At 40.2% G+C, this 27,151-nt stretch overlaps 1 long non-coding RNA gene across 1 annotated transcript in view; it reads right to left on the bottom strand.

Moving 5' to 3' along the window:
* Window positions 1–27,151, bottom strand: part of LOC117960071 — a 67,871-nt gene that overhangs the window by 6,519 nt on the left and 34,201 nt on the right. The window contains exons 4-5 of the long non-coding RNA XR_004660062.1: window positions 16,531–16,818; window positions 4,428–4,533 (exon numbers count right to left, since the gene is read on the bottom strand). This is a non-coding gene — a long non-coding RNA (uncharacterized LOC117960071). The remainder of the gene's footprint in view (window positions 1–4,427; window positions 4,534–16,530; window positions 16,819–27,151) is intronic.

Below are 27,151 nucleotides of genomic sequence, written 5' to 3'. Positions count from 1 at the left end.
AGAAGTGTGGGGAAGTGTCCATTTATTGAAAGGTTTGCAGTTTTGAGAATCGCTAGTTAAACCATGGACAAGGACCCAAAATGGATGGTGAGCATTAAACAAAATAGTGTTGAATAAAGCATGAGTTTGACAGTTAGGCTGCATCAACTCAGTTGAGCTGAGTAAGTTTCAGAGGGTCTGTCTTTGTAAGGGTTTTGTGTAGCATGTACAGTATGTCCAGACTTCCAGACAGTTGATATTAACTATTAAGCATGACAAGTATCAAGGCCACACGTCACAGAGGATATTGCAGCAAGTTATACAGTACATGTCTGTTTTTTTTATTCCCTAGATCTTTTGTAGAGTGGATCCCACAAGCTTTTTTCCCTCAGCACCCCATGTGCCTGCACTGCGGTGTGTAATTGTAAATAAAAAAGAAGCCACTCATGAATGCTCCCTCTGCATAGATGATGTCCTAATTGAGAGATGCAGTGAAATGGTTATAGGGTGTTTTCATTTCATGGTTCACGGTTCCACACTCACCACGCACGCACGCACACATGCACGCGCACACGCGCGCACACACACACACACACACACACTCCTGTGGTTTGCATCATGAATAAATTGAATATCCTCTTACTAAGCTACTAAATACATCTCCAGTTGCACGCTACAGTAGCTTGGGTGATGCCTGTTCTATACAGATCGTTGCTTTCCACCAAGACATACAGTAAGAATATAAAAATTTAGGGCATGTGATGTTCCCAAAATACACAGGTTTTGTGTTCTCTTTTAAGTAAATCTAGTGCATGTGCAGGGAGGAGTTGGAATCCAAGGTACAATCTATACAATACAATCTAGAATTCAGTTAAGCTCACATATTATGATAATAAAAGTGATTAAAACTTTTCTGCTTGTATTAGACTGATTTTGATTTTTTAAATATAATCTTCCGATGTAGAAACTGCAGTGACTTCAGCACTTCCCCACCTCCAGTTATAGAAACATCAATTTGTGTGCATCTTCTGATGAACTGATTAAGTTTCTAAAAACAAATTGTTAAATTTAAGTCCTGAATGTTTAGCACATGTTTTTGACAACACAGCCTGTATTAAGCTCTGCCATTCAGAGTGAGTCAAAACAAACTGCAAACATAACTCAGAAAATTAGCCAATAAAGCAAGGATTTGAAACTAAACCACAATAAAGCACATAAAATGTCTTCTCTATTGCAGGAACAAAAAAGCCTTGCCCTACAATATTCAGCCTACAATATACACTACTGCAGAGAATTTGCCTATTTTAAAATGTCAAAGTCCTTCATACACAAAGCCAAGCACAAGAAGTGTGTTCAAAGCAGCCTGACATCTCCACGGCTACAAACTAGATGCCGATCAGCCGAGCGAAAAAAGACACAAACATACCATTTTAAATTTCTGAATTTCCATGTAGCCCCTCTAAATCTGGGGGTTAATCCAGTGAATATTTCAACAGACATCCATTAATTTGGTTGTTATAATGCCTTATATATAAGCCTAACCTGACCTCTTCTCCTGTTCTTAACGTACTTTACTGCATTTCCTTGAGTATTCTAACACTACTGGAGGAGTAATGCACTTAAACAGGAAGAATGTGAGTTCACTGGCCATGTAGCACGGTTGTACACCATCTGCCAAGACCTATGAGAGAGTGCTCATTGTTCTCTGCATTAGTGCAATGTTCATTTGGGGTTCTCCAAGGACAACATTATTTATGCATCATGGCCAAAACAGAAAAAGATAACATACTAAAACACCAGCAAATTAACTGCATGGGGCAAAGAAACTTCCCCAACCAAGTTTTATGAGAACTTAGTACTGTGTGTGTGTGTGTGTGTGTGTGTGCATGTGTGTATTACAGTAGTCACTGCGGCACACAGCCAGAGGGCTCAGTGTTTGATCCCTGGCTGTAAAATGGATTATGTGGTGGCAGGAGGGTGAAAGGATAGCAGCGTGTCAGCTTCTGAAAAAAAATGAAGTGAGTGTGGATGCGTGTGCATGCAAGTGCATGTGATCTTAGCAGCGGACAGCCCAGGGGACAGGGCGGCCCCTGAGGAAACGTGTCCTAAAAAGCTCTCTATGGCTCCAGCTAATGCTCACTTTGTCACCCAAACAGGGCGGGAAAGATAATCAATAGCCTTTGATAGCTCCTATTAGGGTTTTAACAAGCTTTTCCTCACGCTGGGCTGCTCTACTGAGGAGAAACGAGGAGAGCCAAACAAGCCTTCATCATCCTGTCCCTGGCAACCTTCCTCTCACTGCACACCACACGCTTTATTACATCTTCTGTTAGCACAAGATTCTCCAACCTTTCATATCAGGGAACCCCAAATAGATCCACACTGAGCAATGGATGCACATTTGATTTGAGTTTGTGAGTTATGTTGTAAAAAGTCTGCATTAATGTCTTTATGTCATACTACAAATTGGGAGAAATCAGAAAGACCAATGCCTGTAATCAAAACAGCCATCCTTAAACATTTTCCACCCATTCAAAGTTATAGTTCTGTATCTTACTCATAACTTGCTAATTTTGTTAGGAACATATTGGACAGCCTTTTCCGTGCACTACATTTTCCAACTTAAGGAATAAGATACATACACACACAGACATACACACACTACCACCTAGTAGTAACTGGTAGGGGAGCACCTATCCTGAACTAAATCTAATTTGGCGCATCTGCGTTTGTCACACCATTAGAATAATTGTTCCCTCCTCAGCTGTTTTCCTGCTGTTTTCTATCAATTTCCGCCCCTTAATACCAAATGATCTGTTCATTTCAAAGCTTGTGTGGGTTTTTACCATTAAATCTCAAGCCACTTCTCTCAAAATTAGCCCTTCACTTAGAACACATAATCCTAATGACCATAATTAACCCAAAAAGGAACTTAAATAATTACGGGCCGCAAGAATTGCTCATTCAGGAGAACAGTAAATTAATCTTCCAGAGAGCCTGATCAAGGTGTATTGTGTTTTATCCCTGGTAACACTTTATCTTCATTTACTAACAAGCTGTATCAAGTGCAGCTGAGCACCACAGTAGCCACAGTCCCAGTGACACAACGCAAACAGGTCAGAATCAAACCCATTTGGTGCTGTGGGGAGACTGAATGAATAATCATGTCATCTATTTTAACAAATAGCATCAGGAGCCCCAAATGTTTTCTTAAAGAACAACACAACAGAAGCAGCAGAACTTTTAATTTCCTGCGGGAGTCCTCCCAAAGGATCAATAAAGAGAAGTCTAAGTCTAAGTCTAACACTAGGCTGAAAAGCATTATTTCACTGTCCTCTCTGGTTGAAAGTTTAAAACTTCTTTTACCTATGTCCTTTACTGCCTGGGTGTGCTCCGAGGTTTACTTTGTACCTCACAGAAGCTAGTTAAGAGGCTAAACCTTTGGATGTCAACAAAAACAAGATATTGAGGGGGCAACCGTTTTGATACATTGCTGTGGCAGTGTTGACCTGTTAATGCCTCACACAGCCAAATTACAACTCACAAGTTCAATTTCCAATACTTCAACTACAGTCTGAAAACAACCTTACAAAAATCGGTTAAGCCAAATCTGATATGTAGCAACCAATCAGAAAACGCATTTACATTACATGACCCACATGTCATCATTAGCCTACATGTTCAACTTCAAATATTTAAAAAAAACTGATTTTGGTAGATAATTCAGGACTGCTGTGACATTCAGTTTCCTAAACAGCTGCCATGCTTTTCTTCAAGTGCAAGTACTTTCTTCCTCCCTTTGGGTGTAGGAAGGGTTAATGTTGACATATAACTCAGTCGCAAATTTTCCATGCAACTGGCAAAAGTGAAGCAAAAACCAGGCTTCACCTGTGCATTACTTCAAAACAACTTTCATCAATGAACAATACACTTTTATTCTGAATGAGTTTTATTCTAAAAATTAATTATATATATATATATATATATATATATATATATTGTTGCCAGAATTGTTATTTTTCCGTTAAAGATAGGCAGCTACTCTACGCAAGAATTTTTGTTTATTTTGACCTTGGTGAAGGCATGACGATGGTTTTGTGTTACTGATGCCACCCCCCCATCCTGCTATTATCCTGGGAGGAAGGCATGATGGGTAAAAGGATGCTGTGTTTGTTACCCAGCCAGGTGGGGCCAATCATGCCTCCCAGCAAGATCCAATAAGAGTCATTAGAGAGGTCTGGTCTGGTTCATTTGAGCGTCACAGTTAACAGCCTTACACAGGGTGGCACGGTACACAAGGAGCACCAACAGAGCAACAGGCCTATTCATTCATTACCCAGAGACGCAACTTCATTCACATTAGATTTAGGTTTCCTCTGGCACAGATTAGCATTACCAAATGTGTAAACATGCTTCACAAATGTTTAAGTGTGTTCACCATGTTTTACCTCAAACTACACCTCTTGCTGCTGAAACTCACAGTGGTTTTGGACATCATGCTGGACAATGATGATGATGCAGTAGACGGATGGCCGAGAGGAACCTGCTGAAAGACTGGAGGGAAAACAGAGGCTGAGCAAATGAAATCTCATCCGTCTATCTACGTTTCTGGTTTCCTCTTTATCTCATCCTGCAAAGGAGGGAGGAAAGGGCGGATTTGTCATTTTTATGGGGTTTACAGTAATGCTCAGAGGGTGAAATTATTCCTGGAGCTCAGAGTTTAATTATTTCCTCTCGTATCAATACAGTCCACCGACGTAATTTCCGTGTTGATCTGATTAAAGAAATATTACATTCTGCCAGGGCATGGGCAAATTGACTTTGGTGGCAAGGTCTTGACAAGAACCAGACACGCAGCTTTATGCATCAGTAACAGTGTAACCATATTATCCATGCACTGCTTCCTTCAGTGAAAAGCAAGATGCAGGCTGTTTCCAATGAAGACAAAAGAGGAGAGAAGGAAGTTCAGGATGGAAGAGACAGTGCAGACGTGCAAGTATACACCTTTTATGAAAATACTAATGCCTTGTCAATAGGACTTCAAATACATTAAAAAAATCACGACTTACATTACGTCCTCATTCCAAATACTTTTTCAAAAAATACATTTTTATATTAGTATATTGGTTATAAACTCAACGTTAGCACAGTCCAAAATGTCGTAAACTTTGTTGTTGTTTTCATTATTTTGATCGTTACAGCTTGATCAACACATCAATTTGCTGATACTCTGGATCAATTTTGGCCATTCCTTTTGCCAACAAACAGTTTGATAGATTATTGACCCTGACCAGAACAACATAAGTCTGATTTGTTGCTGTCATTATTCAACCCATTTGCTCTTTATTGTCATTCCTGGTTTTATATACCTTAAATGTACTTTGGTAATAGTTTTTATGCCTTTCAGAAGAAAACCTTTTACCGGGTAAACTGCTCTGGATAAGAACATTATGTAATTGTTGCTTTATGCAGTGGTTCTTAATCTGGGAGTCAGGGCAAGCAATGAGGAGCCATAAGATGATTTAAGGGATAAAGAATGAAGCCGGACCAAACGAAACATTTGAAAAAAAATTATATTAATATATCAGCATATGTTAATTGTTTTTATATAACCCAATAACATTTGTTTATTAAGATTTTTAAATGTGATGGTTTGATGAGACACTGGGATTAGAGATTGGTCTATTTGTGTAAGGTGTTTGGTTGTGTAATTCAGCCTCTTAACCAGAATGAGAAAAACACCACAAAAAAGCTACAAAAATACAGACACTCTTGATCAACAACTGTTAAAAACAGGGTTTAGGGAGGATTTTACTTTTAAAATTGGCCATCAACTGGGTTACTCCACGCATGAAAAAGAAGCAAAAAGAATACAAAAGAGTCAAACAGAGTGCAGGAATGTGAGTCAGAAAGCGTGTAAAAGGAGAGGGGGAGTGAGAGAAAGAGTTGGGGGAAGGGAGGGAGAGACGGGGCAAAAGAGTGCAGCCATGTGCTGGGGTGTACACCTGTACCAAGAACAGGTGTTTTCCGCCCCACTTGCAGGCCCCCTGATTAGGAACCGCCACGCTTGCCTTACCCCGTCAAAGGCTAGCTTATCCCCCATCAGAGCAGCTCCGGCTCTGGGTAAAATGATGGTTAATTAGCCAGCAGAAAGCCACAGGCTGGAGGTTGATGGAACCACCTCCTTCCTGACCTTGCACCCTCTGTTCTACACACAGATCTGTGTATACTGTACACACAGACACCAGTTACTGTAGCAAGAAGAACCAATTTAAACACTGGAGGACGAATAGACATAGCTAGGAATGAGTAGATTATGTAAGTTATTGTGTTGTTTTCTAAGCTTTAACTTAAATTTTAGGATGCATGAGAGGTTTCACTCGGTTTTGTTATCTTTATTTCCTGTTCTATTGTCAGAGCGCTTCGATCCAGCAACCTTGAATAACAAACTACTGTCATACAGGGTTAGTATAAATGATAAAGACTTCTTTGATTAGCTATTACAAAAAGACAACCATGTCTGATGTTATAAGAGTAAAGGGATTAATGGAGCACACTGTACTTTAAACAGTATAAGATGTCTTTTTTGCGGGCTAATCTGCACATACATAGGGAAGCAATCAAAAGAGAGAGAGAGAGAGAGAGAGAGACTATAATTATGCGCAGCTGCAAAAGCGGGGGGCCAAGAGAGGTTGCATTATCCAGCACTAAACACTTTCACCTGCGCGGCTACGTTACCCAGCGTTAAACACTTTCACCTGGACGGAGCCATGTTTTCAAGTTTTAATCATATTTCCACCAGGGAGCCGAATTACTGTGTGGAAATGACTTTGAAGATTTGGGGGTAAAAAAGATATTTCTCAAAGAGCAACAGACTGAGCTATTTCAATTTGGGCTGGGCAACATGGCCAAAATCATCTTTCCCTATATAGGCTATTTTTATATTTCAATAACAATTTATGTGACAATATAGCATGTTTTCTTATAACCCAATAAATAAATAGTCAGAATTAACCACAAAGTGAGCCTGTTTTTCGTTACAATTGTGAAGTAAATACTTGTTAGATGAGTACATGTCTCATTTTATTAAGAACGTTGGTGCAAAATAAACAGAATGTGCAAGGGTCAGAATTTAAAGGGTCGTCCAAATGACGTAAATATTGCCCAAATTTCAATTCCATGTCAGATTTGAACACATGGAAGAAATATTGCCAGTAAAGGAATGGGAAGTACTCACCTGAAAATGGTCAACATAATTATGGGTATTCGCTCACTGTGAACAATGAATAGCCGCTCCATAGCAAACTGGTCGTTAGGACTCACTGATGAGAGTAGGAAAAATTCGCAAGTATGCATTTAAAGGTATGCTTTACTAGAACCCAATAGTTATTTTACAGTGTTACCAGAGGATGCTGGATGCAATATATACAAAAACTTCTCACCTTTAGACAAGAATTAAATTGCTTTCATCTCTTTCAGTTGTCATTCATCCTCCCAAAGTCCAACCATCTCTCCATAAATCTTCTGCTGCTTGAATCAGGGTAAAAGCTAACAAACTAATTATATGTCATACATAAGTTGAGACAGTGGTGGTACCCAAGTGTTGTTCAGGTCAGTGTCCAACATAACTTCATTACCTTTCTAGGCAGTAGTAGTACTTCAACTCTGTCTCCTTAGATGACGGGAGCAAAACAGCTGTATGATAACACAGGGCTGCCTAATCCTGCCAAGTTCATGAAGGAAGTAAACACATAACACATTCTGTCTGAGTTGAGGTATTTGGGTTGAGAATTCTTGCTTACGGCGACCACAATATCTTTGTTTTTATTGAAGCATGAGTTTAAATACTCCTTCGGGAAGACAGGAACTTCAGAAGTTTGGGACGGCACTACAGGATTTACAGATTGTGGTTACACTGTAACGTCTGCCTAAATTCTCCTCAATTGAGATTGCATTAAATGCTTCTGTGTAAGTAATCAATCTTGAACAATCCCTTATGAAATGAGTTGTGCCGCTCCTGAGTTTTTCCAACAACAGGGATTCTTGGTGCTCTGGTGGAGCTCTGGTAGGGAATCATTGCTCCTTTTTCTGAAAAAAAAGACACGATTTTAATGATTTTTCTGCCACATTTAGTTTTGATGTTGTCTTACTGTTTTTCTCCATTGCTGTTGTTAAGTTGCTTTACTATGGCTACTAACACCAAGCCCAAAGCAAAGAGTAAACCCAAAATAGCCTACACAAAAGCGGAAAAGCTTGTGTCAGAACAACAGGGGGGGCTTTAGGTTTGAACACAAGGCACATACAAACACTGAAATAGAAGGTTTGAAAAGAAAGTTTGCAGTTTTAAAATGAACATATTCAAGCATCCAGTATGGCTCATAAAAAACTAAAAAGTAACATGTTTACACTCAAGATGAACAAAAAAGCAAGTTAAAGGTATACCCGACTGAAAATGAAAATCAGTGTATTATAGAAGGTAGTGGACAAAAGCAAATCAAGACAAATTTGAAAGCAAGGCGTACAGTTTGATGCTATCTAGGGAAGTTAATGTTTAGGAAGGGGGGAGTGGTGAGTTTCAGACTGTACGGGGAAATTTGGGTTTTGGCAAGCATCGCTCTCTGTGGAGCAACTGGTGTTCACACATCAGAGCTCCACTTCCTCCAGGCATACCATGCAATACACAGAAGTGATTAAAAGAAGTATACAGCTCTTCTGTATACACACACATACTTGTATGGATAGGTATGCACAGATTTGCATACACACAACACATTCACTGTACATACGTCTTCCCTCCAGTCATAAGCACTGCTCTGCAACCTAATTAAGAGAACAATTAAGTATGAGGCATACCTTATCTTATGTCCGTCTGTGTGTGTTTGTGTATGTCTGTTTCTGTATGTATTATTTGTAAGCTGTGGACGTCACTCTTAATGTTGTGTTTATTATGTTTCCCTCCTTCCCGTCTTTCCTTTTGTGTTTTTTTTTTTGTCCTGGAACTTGTCGTTTATATCGTTTAATTGTTTGTAATTTTTAAATAATCACAAAAAAATTAAGTATGAAGCAATGTGTATTGAAAATGAGGGCCTCTCTGTGGGTTAGTGTGCGTATGTGCGTGCATTCGTACGTGCGTGCGTTATCAAGCTCACATAGTATCTGCCTAAAGAATTAAGCCTGTTGCCAGAGCGTCAGGCATTTGTCCTCTTACCCTAGAACCAAGGTCGGCATTTTATTACATTAAATTCTGGACTACTCTTTCATATCTTTCATGGCACTCTTTTTAGTCTTTTATTTATATCACCTTGCGGTTCTTTTAAGAGATTTGTAATACTATTCCTTTTAAAAATTGCCTTGTTGAAAGATGCAAAACTTGCCCAGTACGCTTTCCACCAAAACAAGTTCTTTCCCATGGCTAATATGCAGAGGTGCAATTTTTGCCATCGTATTGCTGCTGATACCCCAAAGACAATCCTCAAAACTTCAAGTTATGGGGGTTTTCACACCGTCTTCAACTGATTGTTTGCATGGTCATTTCTAGTTTAGGGAAATTTAAGAACCGTAGGGTCTGGTTGAAACAATTATTCCTATAGTATCTCAATGCAGAAAATTGCTTTTTTTTGGTGATGTTTGAGCATACATGATGTTCATCATGATATTCCATCTTAGCTTATACCATACTGTAGGTCTGTGCTGGCAGCCCAAACAGGCTTTTGACGCCAAAGAGCAGAGAAATATTAAACAAAGAGGAGAGAGCAGACGAAACAAAATACCTGCTGGCCCAATACTGAGGCTCCATATGCCCAGCTCCACTCTGACTGTCCAGCCTGTATGCCCACTCCCTCACAGGCCTGCCCACTCCCCCACAGGCCAAACACACACACACACACACACACACACACACACACCCACACACGCTTCACTAGGGACAAGCCAGCAAGAGTAATCTTGGCCTACTTTTCAGCCTGGAGCGTACTTCAGAACCGTCTACACATGGCCGCTACCGAGAAGGAGAAAGGAAGAGCAGGAAAGGGAGCTGAAGAATGAGATGAGACAGAGGGGAAGTTAGGAAGGTAGATGGAGGGTTGGAGAATTATGGAGAGAGCAGTTAGAAACTCTGAAGACTGATTGAAGGAAAAGGATGACCAAGAAGGGAGGACTGTAGTCTCAACCTCAGTTTGGTGGGCGGGGCAATTAAAGAGGATGAGATAATGACTTAAAGTAGAAGAAATGGTTGGATTTGAGAGGGAAGGAAATGTCAAGCTGTACGACATAAGGGGGGGAAATGAGAAAAAGAGAGATGGAATGAGAGAGACCAACAAAAACAGGGTTGAGTGCGTCAGTGAACCTTAATAGAAACCAGTGCAACAGTAGAGTCCCCTGCCAAACGAGGAGGGGGGAGCTAGCCGTTCTTTTCCAAATAAGCGTATTAGTTAGGGCCACTTCCTCTTGCCGGGAGTTCCTGCAGCATATTCTGAGAAGCCCCAAACCGCACCGGGGAATATTTTTACTCTGCTCCGACTAACATGTAGAAAAATGATACCTGGAATATGTAAATAAATGATTACATCACACAGAACCGTCACATACATGCCTTTCTACTTATTGGCTCAGAGCATGTATTAAGACAGAAAATAATAAGAGAGTCATGTTTATTTATATGCATGCAGGATATGTTTGTAAATAAACTGATATTCAGGCACCGGTGATTCATGTGCGCCGCCTGCCTTTGGGGGCTACACGTGCCGTAGTTGTTGTTTGCTTTGACTCAGGGTGTAATTACTGTGTATTCACAGACTGTACAAAATAAATGTATGAATCATGTTCCCATACATCCGGGGTCTAGTGGTTTCCTGATTCCAAATCAGTTGCCCCAGTAAGTAGCATGAAAAAATATGTTTTATGTATTAAATGAGCATGGATTTGTCTTGAAACATCATCATTAAGCTGGAAGCCCGAAAATCAAGGACATACGACGGAGAGGGCTTACATTAAATGATATCACTGAAATATCACGCATCTATTGTGGAGGAAGAAATCATTCATTAAATTCAAATAAAATTAATCAAATATAGAAACTAATTGGTGACAACAAAGTTATAAAGCTATGCAGCTATTTACATTCCTACCAGACCAAACTGTACAAGACTTGCATTAATTAAAACTATATACCCATTTTTATACAGAAGGGAAAGCATTTGAACAAAACAAGTAGTGGAATCTTTTAGGAGGGGCCGGATTACATTTTTGTCAGCAAGGAGCAAGAAAATGTTCTGAGCAAGCATCAGCGTAGCTTTGCCTTTTTGTTGCTAAATGCCAACATAAAAAAGTAATTGTGACAAGCATTTGTTTTATTTTATTTAACTTGTTCTTCAAAAGACACATCTCTTACCCTGCAACAAATGATCCTACAAACAGTATTTACTGTACACAGGAGACTGACAAAGGTACAGGAATACCATGGTTTGCAATCCAATAGCACGACAAACTAGGGTTTTAGAAATTATTCTAGAGAAAAGACACACATCCTTTTAAGCACATCATGAGCTAAGGTTGCCTTTTCTGTCCAAGGCTAAGGTGTTATTTTATAAAGTCCTGTCACCATATAATAAAGGTAATGATAATTCTGCCAAATGTCTGATCATGTTTAATACCAACATCCAATCCCAAAATGCACAAATTGTCTTTGTCTACAATATCTGTGGATTGAAACTAACTGTGGCTGGGATTGAGGAAAGATTGTGGTTTTGGCAAATAAACGTTGGTAATTAAGGTTTGACTATATGTTTATGATTAGGCAACTAAAAGCACATGGCTACTTTTAGAAAAAGATTCAAGGACAGAATAAAAAAGCTAATGTTTGCTGCAGTTTTGACACGGGACGCAAACTCCCGACGCCCCTCCACCCATCTAACCTCCACACCCTTACTTTACTCTGCAAGAGGACACACTACTTCCTGCATAGGCATGGGATGTTGGCACTGGACATAAATTGTGAAGAGTGGAATCATCCAATATGGGAGTAATTCCTAAAGACACTTGGCTGATATTATACTATACTTCCAGGCATTTCTGTTACTGTGTCCTCCCAATTTATATTTACACTCAGGACTCTTTTGGCATATAGTCAGGCCAGTCCTTTGAAAGTACAGTTAATTATCTGCATCCTTCTTATTCTCGGTTCAGGAGCGATATAATGAGGACTCGTGCTGTATGAATCACAGATACTGCGCTTTTAAATTAGACAGAGGTGCCTGATTACATTTTTGTCAGCAGGGAGCAAAAGCAATGTTCTGAGCAATCCCAAGGCCTTTCTGCCTTGAAGAAAGAGGAAAAATATGGATTGCAAGAAAACGGGGAAGGGTATTTAAAGGGTCGGGTCAAATACACACACTGCCTCCGTACACACAGACACACACCCCCACACACAGTTGTCCCATTGCTCTCATCGCTCTCACTGATGAAAGGTGTGTCTCTGCTCATGGGTCGTTTGTCGCTGGTATCTCTACGGACGGCTCATTGGAGAGTGCAAGGACCCCTTCATCTTTCACCATGACAGGTCTCGGACACAGTGCCCCTGTGACAGACGACCCATAATTCACCGGAGGGGGAGAGTAGCTAATGGCCTTGAGTCCAGGCCTTGGTAATGATCACGTCCAGATTTCCAGTGGCACACACACACCGATGTCGGACCCCACCCACCAAAGGCTGTTGTCACTGTGTGTGGATCAGACACAGGGAGCAAGGGTGACACCTCACCAGTGTTGGGATGGTTACCAATTACAAGTTACCCAATGTAAGATGTAAAAGCAGTCTAACTATTTCAATTACTTTATTGTAACATATCAATTTAGATCTATTTTCTAAATTTCTAATGCTAGCATAGCTTACTTTTTATGAATGCGATTAAACACAAACTAATGGTTATGCACCAACCAAAATATGGTGCTAAAATACATCTTCCACACACATTAGAAGCCTGGTGTGTCACGCAGAAGGTAAGCATATCTTTATTTAAAGGGCAACTATAATATAGCATTTTCCGGATAAAACTTGCATTTTATGTTTATACTAGAAAATTATTTTTCTCATACTGCCCATGACTGCTGCACCCCCTCTGTATGAGAAGGTCTTTAGGCAGTGGCAGTCTCTTTGATCTGTTCTCCCATAAAAGCCCAGTCTGCTACGATGGGCCAGCGCACTTCCTGGAATCTCCTGAGCCTCCACGCCGTATTTCACACACTAGTTGAAGCTGGAGCTACTGCAACGGAGTAGATTCGGAGTAGCAAATGAAATCACCAATAAAGGCTTCTAAACCACATATTATACAACCACACATGTCCCAGCAGTAAAGTGACTGGAATTTGGGGAGAAATGACCAGCATTATCAGAGATTACTGCTATGTCGAGCATGTAGCTACTTAATAGTTAGCAGTATGCTAACATTAGATTCTAGTGGAACAAAGAAGCACTTTCTTTCGCCAAAAATCCCAGATAAAATCTTTTGAACAAAACACTACCCAATCGGACAGATTCAGAAATAATGCACCCGGAATTGGGGAGAAATTAACAACATTGGCAGCCAAGATGACATTGTTTACTGCCGTTAGCCATGTAGCTACTAAATCAATAGCTGCCTAGTTGTCTGTTGCTAGCAGGGTCGCTGTGGCAGAAAGGCATAAAAGTTGAGTTAATTCAGCTATTACACATGCCTTTGTTTATAGTTTTCTGGTAAAGATATCATAATACAGTAGTCTGATCTCTACAAGCACTCATACACAAGTGTCCCCTTTGCACTCATTCATGGATCTATTCAGCATTCAGAAGATCAAAGTAAAAATCAATACACTGAGTTCAGGTGGATCAACAGACAAAGATACATACATTCTTGTACATGTTCTGCTTATGTATCCAGAGTATAAATTCTGTCCCTAAAATAATATTTAAGGAAGTGTTTTGAAGTGACTTTGAGTGTTAAACTAAAATTCGACAAGATGTTCCCCCCCATCGTATCCATCTACATGCTCTCCACGGGTGAAAAGAGCTAACAACTCCCCACAGTTGTCTGCACTATGTAAGTTTGACGTGTCTTGTCTTCGTATGTAACTGTATCCCTTCAAGCGATGAGGGCCTGTCCAGCACTTCTCATCACTCGGTGGTGAAGACGCTACTTATGATAAGTAATAGCGCCATTGATTTTCACTGAGTAGCATGCTCTTGCTCCAATCCTCCACTCTCAACCAAAACATGTAAAAGATATTAAAGTGTTGCCTTTTTTTAAATACAGTAAGGGCACATTTCAGATTCAGCAAGAGAGATCAGGATCTATTAGGGTGTTAGTGATTGCACTTAGTATGAGTGCTGACAATTGAAAGTGAGGGCTCCCTGTGCCAGACAGCATGGGATTTGGTTTCTCAAAATTTAACTACAGAGACGAGTTCAGAGGAAATAATATCATATTGACCTTGTGAAAAACTGAGTAGTTAAGTACTTTTGTCTCTCTGAAGCCCATCGAGACTCACCTCGTGGTTTCAACCCACACATGTTCAAACTCCAGAAATCATCATCCGATAATAATCACAGAATCACATAGGCAAAGGATGTAATTATATTTTTTTTCTTTTTCTACTATTGTAAAACCTTAAGGGGTGTGACACAATAACCTTTCATATGGTGAACGCCTCATTTGGAATTGAAAATGAGATGGAAGGGTAATATAAAAAGATGAATAAAGAGGAGTGGGGAGGGGTTGTGGGGGCCATGAAAACTGAACTCTTGCTTATGAATATGCATATTCATATTTGGACCCTGGTCGTTGTGAAAGACAATGGGGACTCCAAAGTTTGCTGGCCCCTTTGAGTGTATTCAGCCCCGTCCCATACAAAGACACAAATTTTCCGCTGAGGCCTAGTCAGAGATGGCGTGGCGGGAAGCTCAAGCACCCCTGAGTGTCCCTGAATCAGACAGACAGGAAGTGGTCCTGCGAGAACCCCCGTCCCAACGGCGATTCCCATGAATTCCCACAATTCCACTGGCCCGTTGGTTGGTTACGTATTCAGCAATGCGCCACCGTGCTCCCCTTGAACAAAGTCATAAAGAGACAAGAGGGGGGCAAAGAGCGAGTTGGAAGAGAGGCAAACAAAATCATATATTTCATTCACCGTCACAACATGACCCAGATAAAAGTAGATTGCCCTTTTTAGTCAGGACAAAATTGCCTTTGTGTCCAAAGTTAGAAGAGCAAAAGCAAAACAAAAACCCAAACGAAAAGTGGATGTTTCAAAGGTTAATCCGTAACAAGCAAGATCAGAGCGTCCCTTCTTTAAGGAACAGAATAAAATCTCTCTCTTTTCTCTTTGCCTCCTTTCTCTTTTATGTCTGGCCATAAATAGCGGGTTTTATGTACACTCGAATGGCTGAGGCTCACAGAACATGCATGCGAATGAGTGGGAACCACAGGGGACAGATATATCTTTACAAACATGTACGCAGAGAGAGAGAGAGAGAGAGAGAGAGAGAAAGAGTAAGAGAAAAGAAAATGAAAGATCCAAAGAGAGATAAAGAGAGACAAAAGTAAGCAAGGCAGAAAAGGGAAAGATGCATAGATGGAAAAGGGAGTGTTGAAAAAAGGTTATGATAGAGAGACAAAGAAACACAGGGAGAGAGACAGTCTGGTGGAAAAAGAAAGAAAGAAAGCAGTCTGGTGCTTTAATCGCAAAATCAGAGCAAGGCAGGCATGCAGTCATAACGGATCCCATCTGAGAATGCTATTACAGGCCTGGCTCTGGTTGTGGCTAATGCTACTGGGCTTATAGCACCAGCACTGATGCTTTCTACTTCAGCCACAACCTGCCTTTAGCACCTGCTAAAAACTGTGCCTGCATGTTATTGGAGCATTCATCTATTCCCAGGCTGCAATGGTGTGGTACTGCTAATATAACTGTTGTCTTAAAACAGTTAAGACTGTTTTATAGACAATTTTTTAAGAAGAAGTAAAATTGTTGCCTTTTGCTCACCTCAGCTGAACACTTTTCATTTACATTCAGAAAAAAAAACCACTGAAAAAGACATTTCTGAGTATAGACATTTTTAAAATCAGCATTACTATCGCCACTGACAATTTCACGCTAAAATTCCCAATGCGAGTTAGAAGTCTCCCCTGTCCTTCTGTGCTCTACTTTTAATTTCTACTCTTTTTTAATCAGGAAAACAATTCTGGGCATTAACCTGGCTTGTTGCTTTTGTTCAAATCTGCAAATTCCTGAAGCTTTTTCATTGCAACCTAAGTGGCTAAAATGTAACAAAAATACTTTAAAAGGTTAGGAACTGATTTTGTGGGATATTGTGAGCATTACTTGAGCAAAGCAAACCTATGTAAACCAGGTTACTGTTTATACAAGGATATAAAACACCCAACCGCTCTGCATGACGCCTCCAATCTCTAAAAAAAATCCAAAACAAGAGTACCAAGCTCGAAAAATGTATTTATATTAGAAAAAGAGTATCCACATCACATATTTACAGTATAGCTCTGTTGAACATATGCCAACTTACCTGCAGGACTGGGGGATGGAGTGATGGGTACAAGGAGAAGGAAGGTGGTAAGAAGAGAGCGGGGGGAGGGGGACGCTAGAGGGGAGCAGGAGTCTGGAGTTAAATATTAATCCGTGGTGATTCATCTGCTGTGGAAGCCTCCAGGCTCCTTCTGCATACTGCCAGCTGTTGGCCCATGTCTCTTGGCCCTGGACCTGGATGTGAAAGGCTGGGCCGCTGCCCAGAGTGCCCAGGCATGAGCTTCCTTGGCTGGGGGAAAGACAGCGCAGGCCAGGGCAGGTGGTGGACCTGGACAGGATGACAGTGTGTTAAAGTGTGTTTGTGCGCCTGTGTGTGTGTGTGTGTGTGTGTGTGTGTGTGTGTGTGTTATGAGTTGTTACAAATACTTTATAACCACAACTTTAGGGTCTCACAGTTTTGCGCTAGAGTCACCATACTAGGTCACACCCACTGAGGGTAATGAGGCTTGACATTCAGGATACGATGTACGGAGATGCTGTAGGAGTATGTGGAGGCAGGGAAGCTAGAGGGACAGGAGGCCAAATTGAGTGAAGTTGCATGTTGAGCTTTTGTGCTTTTAAGAATCCACAACCTTTCAATCAACAGCTGTTTACAGTATGTTCCACAGTGTAGAGCTTGATACCATAGATCAAATATAATACAGCAAATGTGCATTTGAAACCTGTCTTTCGTATTCATGTTCATTTACTTCATCATGGACATCCACTTCTTTTGAACATGTGACCTGGCTTGTCAGAGAGAGGCAGCCAGACGGTAACACACAGAGGCTGCTTTGGCTATGGCTCAAAAGCTAATGTTCCTTGGGTGATTCCACCACTACACAAAGTAAGCCAATCTCACCACTGAGAGAATGAAGAATGTTGTGGACATGAATGTGAAAATGTGAATGTGCGCCAGTTTCATGTGAAAGGTTTTGTTGTTCAAGAGCTTTTTACAACGTGGATTAAAGATAACATTAGGGACAGCTTTAAGCAACTGAAACAACGGAAAATAACGCAAGCATTTGCTTCCACCACTTTATATTGTTGCTTTCTGTCAGTTGTCAACTATAGTACCTGCTGCAGATTCCTAATTTTTAATATTTAAAAAAGCATACTACAGTAACAGACATACAGTAATGTGTGTTCCTGACTTCAAGGTTGCCACTGGCTTAACTTTACAGCAGCACACTATAAAAATAAACTTGTAGACACGTTGCAGTAAACACCATTTGTTTTTGGTCAATGGGGATTTAAAGTTGCATCTTAAAGGGTTACACTGTAGCTTTAAAGGCCGCATGTAGCTGATGTGCACAGCCCACTGTCAAATTTTAGGCCTGAGTCCCGTTCATTACTTGCATCAAGAATAAACCTGGCTTCACAGTATGCTATCACCACAAAAAATACTTGAGAGTAGGGCAGGGCAATATATCAATATTACATTGATATTGTGATATGACTAGATTTTGTCTTAGATTTTGGGTTTTGTAATATCTTAATATGACATGAGCAATGTCTTTTCCTGGTTTTACCTGCATTACAGTAAAGTGAGGTCATTTTCTAGACCTCCCAGACTGTTCCAACTGTTCTATTATTGCCTTTACCCACTGAATGATAATATCCACATTACTGATGAATATTAATCACAAATCTCATTGTGTAACTATTTTGAAAAGCAGCAATTGTCAACCCTACAATATCTTTGCAATATTGATATCAAAGTATTTGGTCAAAAAGTATTGTGATTGCACAGCCCTACTTGATAGCAGGCATCATTTTTAAACATTCCTTGTTGGTTAAATTAGGTATGTGTGTGAAGGTCAGACTTGTTAGATTTAAGTGGGAAACTTGACTCTTTAACAGCAAACCCTTTTTCCACATTATCCATATCAACATATTGTTTTGTATTCCAGGTTTTATCATACAAACATGTAGTGAATACAATGATTTTAAGTGGACAATATAGATACTATATTATACTAGTATTTACATAACCTTTATACCTCTGTACTCTCACTTTGTCATATAGCCCATTAAGGACACAATGAAGATGAGATCACAATGGAAAAACATTATGCAATCAGAATTCTTTCTCACAGAACAATAACAGAGTTCAATGCTGTGCAATAGGGTCTTCCCAAATTGTTCACAGGAAAGTACAGGAAAAGCAGACAACAGCAGGATGCAGTCGGCCTGTGATAAAGATACTTAACAGGGTAGACAGTAACTACAAAGAAACAAGAATCAAAAAAGATTGTTCCGCACGGTTTCTCGACAGGTGTCCCCAGAGCTCACTGAGCCTTGCCTCAAACTACGCTGTTTGAATTGTTTCACTGCTCACTTTAAACCAGAGAAGAAAGGAAGAGGGATGTGTTTGCGCCAAATGAAAAAGAGAAATCTTCCTCAACCACTACAGGATCCGACAGGACACCATAAAGGCTTGAGGGGGTTTCTCAGTTTTCCCCATTTGTATTTTGCCTCCTTCCACTGTTTTCTATTTCTTCCCATAGAAAGACTTTCATTCTGTCCTGATTCATTCTCCATCTGAGAGAGGTGAAAATAGTTTTACAAAATTCTGTAACTGCCAACATCAATATTCCCAACCTTTTGCTAAAGAACGTATTTTTCAAGATCGAACCACCTGCATTTTTGATGAACTGAGTCATACATTTTAAACAGGGCTAAGGTAGCTGTTTTGAATTACTTGTGTCTAGTCCTCTAAAGGGCTAACATATACATTTGTATGCCCAATTTAAAAGGCATTTTGATATTTCTTCATTAAAAAAAAAAAAACTAAAAAAAAGGTCTCACAGTAGTTGTTTTCCCCTGCAGTTGATTACGGCTCACAAAATTCCTCATTGATACAAAGGAACACAGCTGAGCCTATTAAACCCTCCATCCTCATGTTCATGTTTGATTTTACACAGCTCTTTTCTGAATACATTACATCTTCAAAAGCCCTCTCTCTTTCACAATCTGTGTCCATGTACAGTATGATGCCAACCCACTCTTACCTTACCTTTTTACGGGGCAAAGGTTAGTGAGTAGCAGAGTTACTACAGCGTCTCTGGCAAAGTAAAAAAACATTTTGAGAGGATAAGAAAAAGAAAATGCTGGGTCATGAATTATAGAGCAGATCACTTTCGTCTGGGTCCAGGGAGAGAAGGAGAGACCACGAAAGAGAGAATCACCCACTATTCTTCCATGCCCTGTATGGTACGTGGAAAGCCACTGGGGAGAGCGATTTATGGCCAATTGAAGCGGCAGCAACATCCCTCGTAAGGCAACGAGTAGATCCATAGCAACGATTCTAGCGGGGCATATTAATTCCCTGCTTTATGTAGTGCTAAGTGTACAATAGTAATCAGGATTGGAGTAGGCCCCACTGATCATTAAGGGAAAAGGCTATATAAAGAATTCATAATGGGATTAGCCCACGGCAAATGGAGAAAGAGAGGGAGACAACCAAGTGTGCGTAGATGTCTGGAGGATGAGGACAGGGAGAAATGGGCAGACGGAGGGCGGGTGGGGGAGTTGCAGAGAGCAAGGGGATGGCACGATGCAGGAATTAAATCACCCATCAAATTGCATGGAGGAATTTTAATTTACAGGTTAATGTCGTATTGTGTGACTAATCACTGCCAACCGTTTCGATGAACCAGTAGAAAATCTGGGGCAAATCAGGGGCTGCTGCATCTAATTGGAAATGCTGTGAATAGTGGTGAGTGGTAAAAATTTGCAGGTAACTCCCTATATTGCTCTGAATATGCTGGTATCTTACGCACACAATACAAACCAAACATATATAGATAAAATTCAGTTCGAAATTCAACTGACCCAAAACTATTATTATTTGGCTATGACTGGCCAATCAGAACCTCACCGGCCTTGTAATTTATGTTTTAATCATTACTGAACATGCTTCATTATACATATGTCCTCATTTATTGAATAAAGGTAACTATCACATACAAGTACATACAAGGAGAATTTTAATCCATTGGATAGAAAGACTTACTGTAAAACAATTCCACATTACACAGCAATAAAGTACAGTAGATAACACTATTTCAGTCCAGACATACTGTATGTGATTACTGTATTCACAGTACGAGACTACACTCCAGCAGCAAAGTGTGATACTGTACCAGTATTTACCAGTAAATGTGTACAACCTACTTTTGAAGTGTGTTGGGATTGTTGTACAGTTGACCTTCTATGCAATCAAATAACTGTCATCTAAACATTTAGGACTGCCATCACAACAACATGTTTCTCCTCAACAGGGGCTTTCTCGCCATGTTCCATCACTCAGGATAGTAAACTTGGGCCCCGTTCATACAAAGTTTTTTACGTTCATATTTGGTCTCATCCAGTAGCATACCCAGAAACACACTACATTAGATGCCAGAAGAAGCTTTCCGGACTGCGGAGGTAGTCAGGGCACGTCTGTCGGGAACGACACCCTAAGGCACACCCAGAACATGCTGAAGGGGTAGAAATATTCTGGCCAGCGTGGGAACGCCTCGGGATCCCCCAGGAGCCACAGGACGTGACTGGACATGGATGGATGGAGGTGTGGACTTGTTAACTAAGAAATCAGGACTGCATGAGGTGCTTTACAGTAAAGATGAGCAATCCCCTCTTTGAATGCTAAAACAATTATTTTTGGACCAATGCTAAATTGGCTTGAAGAGGACAATTACTAATTATGATTTATGCTCAAGTCTTGGTTGCACAACACATAGATAGACTACATTAGGTGAAGATACACAGTGGTATTTGAGGTCACTTGAGGTTCTAAGAAATACGGCATATATGTACATTATTTTAGCATCTGGGGTTCGAGTTATACAAGACAGCACAATAGAAACTGAACCTTCCAGCACCATTTTTTTAAGTATGCTTAGATGCCTTACCGGAACATTTCTATCATCCCCATCCTTACAAAGTAGTTAAATTCCTTCTATTCTATGACAGTCTTCTGCAAAAAGCACCTTGACCCTATCACCAGGCCACCTGCAGTATGCTTAGATGTCTTACCAGAACGTTTCTTCAGCCGGAGCCTTTCCAGTAATAATTCTATCTCAGGCCTTGGCTCAGCTTGCTTTGGGTAGCTCCTTCATCACTGCGGCAGACCGAGGGGAGGACTTTATTACAGCCACAGCTCGTTAGCTTGAGTGGTCTTAATGAAGCAGCGTGGCGATCAGACAGAAATCATGCTGCCGAGGCCCTGCGTCATTACACCAGCCTTTAATTACGTTGATATATGGCTGGGACGGACCTCGATTCCACAGAAATTTACCAAGTCTTACTTGGTAAAGACTATCACACATACAGGCGTATTTTCTAAGAGGAGGTAACTTTCAGGGGCAATACCAGCTCTTCTGTACTGAAAAAGTTGATTGCCTATATAAAATTTACATTTCCATCACACTTATTGTAGATTTGACTGCTTTATAACTTCCTTCTGGTCTGCAGCAACATTTAGACACTAAAACTCTTCACTGCAAGTGTGGACAGGGTTCTCAATTCCAGGATGCTTTTCCACACAGCAGGTGGGACTGTCTCAGGACAGACAGGGAATTGAGGCCAACACTTTGTGAGATTGGAAAAGCAACTTGACTGGGTGACAACACACTTTAAAAAAAAAGGTACTGTTGTGTTTTATTACAATTCATATTTCAAAATGTATTCTCCAACTGAGAAGAGACGGACTTCCAAAAGGCCCTTACTCCATTTCTGAATGAACATCCGACTGTGAGCCTATTAGTAACTGGAAATATTACCTTGTAACTCAAATGATTTTTTTAAATACCTTACGATTTAAAAAAATCTGCCCCTTAAATGTAGTCTGTGGAGTTTTTGACCTTTTGCACACATTCACACTATTCCACTGATCGACAGGCGGCAGTAATGCACCAAGATATGTAGCCATGTGCCAACAAAGGCAGAGAATAAGTAGACGGCAAGCAAGTTAACATGGATGTAAACTGTTCTGGATTCAAAAGATTTTTTTTTTTTTTTAAATTGGCTTTGCAAATGTTTTATAAGGAAAGAATGCATTCATTTGCTAGGGCTCAAGGATATACACACTGCGTTTTGATAAGTTACACTAAATGTAAACATAACTCCACAGGGCATCTTTAATTGACCAATGTAGTTATTTTAAAAGTTATTTTAAATACTTTGTTGTATTTTTACCAATTAAAATGCAAGGGACGATTTGTCAAAATTCTTCTTAAGTGTCTTTTTTTGATAAATACTTACGACTTAGTCTGCAGGAGTGAAACATTACTATCTGGCGTCCACTGCCACGGTGTGAAACATATTCCACTTTTCTTTCATTGGACTCAGAGTTATGATAGCTATAGTATGTCACGCTTCCCTACCTCCGTCATTATTCCAAATGAAGAGAAATCCAGTTATATAATACAAGTGCAGAAGTTCTTATGAGATTTGGAAAGCTCAGCATTAGACATCTCCACTCTGTGTTAATTGGTTTTGCTTTTGAAAGGCCATCATTTTCTTTCAGGCCCATTAACCATAATGCTCCAGAGTCCAGGATTAGTTTGCACTCAGGAAGACTGCTGTGTTGTCGTTAAATTCAATTTAACGGGGTACCCACCAGTGCTAATTACTGCTAACCCTGCTTACTGCCCCATGTTAGTTTGGTCACTGTCCCTGTAAAAAGAGCTTTTCCTTCACCTCTTGACCTCTTTTTTTGTTGGGTTTCAGTATGAACTTAAGTCTATATCTTTGACATTCCATTTCCCTGGATTGCTCCTTTGCCAACGGAAATTCCGTCAATCTTTTTTGCCAGATGTCCGTTACCTTCCACTTTCTTTGTGTTTTGTAAACTCCGGTGGATTTATGAAGACTATGGTTAACTGCTCCTCAGATCTCTGCAGGGTAAATCAAGACAGCTAGCTAGACTATCTGTCCAATCTGATTTCTCTGTTGCATGACTAAACTACTTTTGAACATACACGTTCAACCAAAACAAGTTCCTTCCCCAGGCTATTTTGCAGAGGCGCCGTTGCTCAGTACAGCACTTAGCACCGCCCATGATGATCGTGACTAGTTTAAAGAGATGCCAATAAACCAGAGCACATTTTTCTTACATCCCAGAATGCTGCATGGAGTAGCCAGACCTTCCTCCGCAGCGCCGCAGTGGAGGAAACGTCTGGCAGAGCAAGACTAGTCTGAAGTTCACCCATTGAGATGTTTCTCAATAATGCGGTTAACTTCTTACATTTTTAAAATACCACAAATTCCTCTTCAAGAGTAACTGTTAAAGAGTGCTTAGGCCTGCTGCATGGGTCTTGCACTGGGTTCCGCAAACCCTCACGTCATCTACAAACCTCTACCATTACATAATTGTTGTGGGCATGAAAACCCTGTGCAAAGGGACCCGGGGGACTCGGCCACCCTTGTTACTTATTATGGTGACCTTCTCTTTCATCTCCGCCTAAAACAAACCGCCAATCAGATAGACAACATATCTCTAAATATGCAAAGAAATAGGAGGCGAGAAAGCAAAACAAGACTTGTGTTGGACAATAGTGACATGTACCGCAGACGTTTTAACTAAGAAACATCCCATGCGGCTTCTTGTGTTTCTACCTTCTTGTCTGCTTGCTGGGTCATACTTGACCCTTTGTCCACCCGTCCATTGAAGAACAGCACTTCTTCTGACTTTAATTGGGGTATTGTTATGTCTATACAATGTGTTTCTCTCATTAACTTGCACCTCAAAGTGACGGCGAGGTTGTCCACCCTAGAGCAGTATGTCGCGGGTTCAATGTTTAATGGTAAGTGTCAAGTATGAAAAAGACACTATTGTGAACCCCTACCTACTTAAATGTAAATCATATAATCAGTAATCAGGATTTATTTGACAATAGATTTATATATATATATATATATATATATATATATATATATATATATATATATATATATATATATATATATATATATATATATATATATATATATATATATTGTCATATATCATATATATAATTTATTGACTGTTTTTTTCACAGTACTGAAGTTTCCAGTCTCCTGCTTAGAGAAACTGACTTTTAATATTAACATGCCTTCCCATTTGGCCAGCCGGATATGCTTAAGAAACGTTTGCACAGGACGCAGGTAAAAGATTTATTATTCAGCCCCTGGGCAGGGGAGGGCCGTTCCAATGGCTTTTACCTAACTACCCCCCTAAAAGCCTCCCAAGAAAATACCTACATTACAGAGCCATGTTGAGGAGAAAGTGTATTCACTATAGAAGCACTCCCAGAACCTGAATAAAATATGAAATATTGAACATAGACTGTGGGGTTTTAAGTTTATTATTTAGGCCAGGATGGTCTAATTGCCCTAATGCAATGTGGTTGATTTTTTTTTTTATCAAGGTGGAGTCTCTTAGTTTCCAAACCTCTACTTAAATGCAGGATTGTGAAGGGTTCACTTTACAGCGCACCCATTTTTCCATTCCAGGTAGAGACATTAATTACTTTTTAATTTTTCGGGAGGGTTTTACAGACTCTTAAATTTTTCAGACCCAGGGCTCTTTACCTGAGGCTACAAAAGGTGGGGAGGGAAGATCTAACTCTTAATGTAGAAGTTTTTAATGCAGAGAACAATCACGCTGCCCCAATGAGTAAACCTCTGCTGCCATCAAAACCAAATAGACCCAGAGGAACTTTTCAGAATAATGAGCATAGTATGAGGATGAATGAAGGCAAGAAAAACTGTTTACTATAATTTTTTTTATGTGCTAAGAATCAAAAAGATTCTTGATTCCACAACTTTTCCACAACTTTTTTCTTAATATAGAATGTCTTTTTTACCTTACTAAGGTTGCAGCCCAAACTTAGGCTACATCTAATATATTAAATCTACAAAGAATTGTTTTCAGCCATTGACAAACACTATTTTATAAGCTCACAATTAATTAATCCTAAATGGAAAATTAAGTACATCTTATAATATTTTCTTATTACCTGCTAATTACATCTGTGTGTGCTGTAACACTATGCAACTGTTGATAAGACTGAATTTAACATATTAGATATGCAGAGTTTAGGGATCATGGATTATATTTTAATTAAGCTACAATAGCTAACTGTGCTATTATCTGAGAAAAGCATTTAAAATGATTTATAAACAATTTAGTCTCTGAAAACCTGCTTTGTGAGAAATCTTTTTTCTGAGCAATGAAGTGAACAGAATTTTTGAATGTTAAAACAATTTGTTATTTACAAAAGTCTGTAAATAATCTGGACAGGGCTCGGTGGAAAGGGTGATGCCACGTATTTCTGTGCGTTAGAGGAAGTGAGCTTATTAGGCCTCTGTAGCCCACTCCTCATCTCTGCTTGAGGCATACTTGACTGCCAACTAAACTTGTCAAGTTGCATTGTGGGTAATATGCGCAAGGTTTTGACAAGGAAGATGAAATAGAAAGATATTTGGTTCTGTTTCATCTATTTTTCTACAAGAAAAACTGTCAACAACTGTCCTTCAAAAGTCTGACAATGCAAGGGGTGAAATGTGAAATACTATAATAACAAAAAACAACTTATTTATGGTGGTGAGTGCGGTTATCATGACCCATAACCAGAAAGGCAATAACTATAACAATAAGAAACAGGTTGGCAAACAGTCAGCCTCTGGCAACTGTAGTTACTCAAGTAAACCGCGACTGGGGTTAACAAATAACTAAAGTTGCAACTTATACAAAGTTAACAGCTGTGGGATAGATCGGGGAAGTAGGGTGATAGTGAGAATCTAAGTTTTACAACTACTACAATGCTGATTTCCTTAAACACAATTTTTTTAAGTACTCATTCACGCTGGGCCTACACCTGGCTGAGTGTTGAACCCTTAACACCACTTCTACAGAACATTACTCACTGAATCCTTTTGTCCTGAGAGAGGCAGAGATAGAATTCAGTGCAAGAGACAAACACTCTGGCATCGCCTCTCAAATTTCCTCCTCCACCTCCTTGTGTGTTGTGCTTGACATTTCCCTGTAATGATGGGAGTTTTTGCCCCTCTCCTAACAGGAGTTACCCTTCCTCCCCTCTTCAGCGACCTGTCCCTCCATGCTGAGACCAACACAAGCGCTCTGCGCCGGGCGTGTGAAATCCCGGGACGCCGAGGCCTTATGAAATCCAATAGAATGGCTTTTATCCCCCGAAGATACAGTACAAATCATCATTGGTTTTATCTCAGCTGGGGTTGTCTATTTATCTAAATGAGCTTTGTCCCTCTAGCTGCCTGTCAGAGTTATTTCTCCCTCTCCAACACCAGCCCCACCCTGACACCCTTTCTTCCTTCCTCTTATCTTTCTCCTCTCCCCCCCCATCTCTCAGCACTTCTCTTCCTCCTCCCGCCCTGATTCTGTGAGGTTTAGATCCTTTCGATGTCTCCGTCCTTTGTTCTCTTGAGAGGGAAGGGGCAACTGAGGACGGGGCAAGTAATGGGATTGGTACCCTGTTCTGGGCACCCGTTTTGTTCGAATCCTGCCTTACTGGCCCAAAGACAAGTGTGTGTGTGTGTGTGTGTGTGTGTGTGTGTGTGTGTGTGTGTGTGTGTGTGTGTGTGTGTGTGTG

This window comes from Etheostoma cragini, chromosome 17 (genome assembly GCF_013103735.1).
Source record: "Etheostoma cragini isolate CJK2018 chromosome 17, CSU_Ecrag_1.0, whole genome shotgun sequence".
Taxonomy (NCBI): domain Eukaryota; kingdom Metazoa; phylum Chordata; class Actinopteri; order Perciformes; family Percidae; genus Etheostoma; species Etheostoma cragini.
The sequence above is the reverse complement of the archived record's forward strand: the minus strand, read 5'-3'. Positions and strand labels throughout refer to the sequence as shown.